A 3,628-nucleotide genomic window follows, 5' to 3' on the forward strand; every position below is an offset into this window, starting at 1 on the left:
CCTATATGCACCAATAACAAGCTGAAGCGTTATCGCTGTGTGTGTCTACGGTTTAGATATCAAGCAAACTGTACGCTATGTGGACTCGGAGCAACAAAAACCCTAAAAACTGGAAGATGTAGAAACACAAACCAAAGACAATCTACTTGACAACTTGGTGGAAGAAAAAGATACGCAAAAACAAGACTACTAACAAAAACTAAAACTCGAAATTGATGCAATCTAAGGCTATGGCAAACCCTAACTGAAAGATCAGAGATGGTAAACCTAGAGGGGGTGAATACGTTTCTTCAAATTTTAATTCTTTCTTTGCAATATTAGGCTTTGTGGAATATAATGATGAGCCTAATGCAAACTAGGTGGAGCAACCTATATGATGATACGAGTAACTCAAGCATGAAGGCACTCACAGGCAATTATATCACAAGTAAGGAGTTCGGTTAGAGATAACCGATAGCACGCGGAGACAATGGTTTATTCCCATGTTCCCTTCCTTTGCAAGAAGTTATGTCACGTTTGGAGGGGTGGAGGTCCCACGAAGGATTCCCCAACACCACGAAGGCTCACCCTATTCTCCGGAGCCTATCCCACGAAGGAATAGCTCACTCACTTGTGGTAGACTTTGAGGTAGCCTCCAAACCTTCACAATCTTGTCAGGAGCAAATCCACAACCCGGATGCTTCCAGACCACTCTTGCCCACCTAGGGTTTCCAAGGAACCCTAGAGAGCAAGTTTCTTGATGAATACACGGGGGAACAAGATTTGGCTTGGTAGAACAGTAGATCGGGTCCTCCTCTATCGTTTCCCCAAAGGGATTTGAGTTTGGGTGGAGGAGGAGGGAGATCTGAGGCTTTTGGTGTTTCTAACAATGGAGTATGAGAGAGAGAGAGCTCAAGAACAGCTTGTAGTGTAGTGCCTACCCCTTCAGAGGTAGAATAAGGGGTATATATAGTATCACTTGAAATATGGCCATTGATGACTTGCCACCTCAGCAATTTCCTCGAGGAACCCGGTCAACCGGGCCTGGGGCCAGGCCGGTCAGACCGGGCCAGTGACCGGTCCAAACCGGAGCGGGGGCCGGACCATGACCGGAGTAGGTCTTTGTGTTGCAGTAGTGCTCCCGGCTGGCATCAGCACATGAGCCAGTTGGCGCCGGGGCGCCCGGCCCGGCACCCAGTCAGACCGGGGGCCTGACCGGAACCGGCCGGTCCGAACCGGGCCAGTGACCGGGCCATGACCGGGCAGTGTCTGTGTCTTACACAACACTCCCCGGTTGGCACCGGCACAGGAGCCGGTCTGGACCGGGCGTGGCCGGCGCGGGGGCCGGTCTGACCGGGTCTATGACCGGCCAAGTGCAGTAGATCCCCTTTTGATTGTTGTCGAAGTGGGGGTCTCCTTTAGCCTTCTTGTTCCATTGATACACCATTTATGCCTCTTTGGCTAATACCTGGGATTAACCTCACAAACATGTATTAGGCCAAACACTCTAGCACGGTGTCATTGTTACCAAAATAATGGATAAGGGTAAAATACCCTTACAATCTCCCCCTTTTTGGTATACGATGATAAACCGAGCTGGGGTCACATATAGATATTATGATAAGCATTAAACCTCGATTCCATATAAGATATTACGACAGCTCCCCCATAATGTGTGCACTTGGAGAAATTGCGTTTGAATGCAAAGTGCACCATTTGTGGAATATGAGAAGCTCCCCAATATCTTTAGGAAACAAGCATGGTATGGACATGTATATCAAGATATATAAGCATAAATCATGATCATCCTAATATAGTGATTAAGCATACAAGTACTTGTCCATACACGAATTATTCAAAGTAGCAAATGGTTTTTGAAAAAGCAAAGCAAATAAGCACAAGCCAAATAAGAAGCAAATAAAGTAACAACCATGGCTTGTGCCAACCAAGGAACCTGTGATCCTAGACTCTACTCTCTTCTCCCCGTTTGGCATCGGAACACCAAAAAGGCGAAGAAAAGAGTAGGGATGCTAGCGCTCCCATCAGTAGAACTCGGTCCCAGCGGGTGGAGAGCAATCGTCATCACCCTCGTCATCATCACCCTCACCATCGTCATCATCATACTCTTCATCATCATCCTCTCTATGAGCAGGGGCCCGAGCAGATCTAGGGGGAAGACCACCATGAGCATACATAGAGAAGTCAAAGTTCTGGAACATCTCATCATCAATTGGAGGCATCTCCCAAGATGGTGCAATCACAGGCTCCATCTCAGATCTAGAAGGAGGAACAAGGGCATTCCTTGCAGCCATGAACTCATTTTGGCGCCTCCTGGTCTCCTGGTTCAAGGCAAGACTTTGATGTGCAACATCATTGGTATTTATGCACATCTGCCATAGGTTGGAGAAGAAACGAGAGGCACCGCGCTTGGAGCGCCTAGAGTAGCTGGAGCTAGCTGCAGGATCATGTATTTCCTTGGAACGATGCTCAGAGGGTATCATGGCTGGGATTTCTGGTCGGTTGTCCTGAGTGGGGAACTTGAATGGTTCCATCTTGACCAGTTGATCTTGCTTATTGTGGGGAGGAGGGACCACCTTATTGATGAGCCGCTGAATGTACTGAGCATAGTTTGTAGTCATGCGGCCCCGAATAGAACGCCTCAGTTCACAGTAAATGAGATCACAACCATCAATTGTACTAATGTTCTCAGGACGACAATAGTACATCAGATTCAGGTGGTAGTTACGGCATTCACTGGAGTCACCTGACTTGCTGATGAGATTCTCACGGGACATCTTGGCAAGCACAAGATAGGAGTAATACATCCCAGAGATAGTGGGAGGACCAGCTGTAGGTTGCGAGGGATAGCAGAAGGCAATGTCTCCTTTAGTGAACTTATCCTGAGAATGAATCTTAAACCCACGAGCACAGCCACCACCAAAACCCATGGCTTCACAGAAATCAAGATATTTGCATGAGTACTTCTCTTTGCCAGTCATCCAGGTCATAGTGCGATCATAATCATCATGAAAGAACACAGTGCAATGGAATTGATGGACAAGAATTGGACAATAGCGCCCTTCTTCCTTTTCATCACCGGCCTTCAAGCACACAAGATCATATAGCCCCATACTCTTCAAGGTATCAACCACAAAGCGGTACTTGGTGACTTCATGAAATGCAAGCTCTTCCTTGTTGATGGCCTTGGGCATCACAATGGTACCATTCTTCATACACTCTCTAGAGTTGTAGAAATATTCCCATATGCTTGCTTGAGTGTTGGTCCAGAAAAACTTGTCCCCACCAGTGTAAGTCCGTTCCTCAAACCGATACGGATTTTCCTCCCTAACACTTCTCCAATCACCAAGATGTGTTGTGCCCACATTGAATTGTGGCACCCTCTCAATAAGATCATCCTCTTGAGCTGCATGCTTGTCTTTCTTTCTGTGGCCAACTTTCTTGCCTCTTCCTCCAGCTGAACTCCCTGGACCAGTATCTTGAGGTGCTCTAGAAGGCACACGAGAGCTAGTACGGCACCCTGGAGGCCTCTCATGCCTTGCTCGCTTGGGAACAGTGCCACGGCCAACACTTGAAAATCACCTGTGAATGAGAAAATGGAGCGATGATAGTAGTGGGATAAGTGTACATG

The sequence above is a fragment of the Lolium perenne genome, chromosome 6, assembly GCF_019359855.2.
Source record: "Lolium perenne isolate Kyuss_39 chromosome 6, Kyuss_2.0, whole genome shotgun sequence".
Taxonomy (NCBI): Eukaryota; Viridiplantae; Streptophyta; class Magnoliopsida; order Poales; family Poaceae; genus Lolium; species Lolium perenne.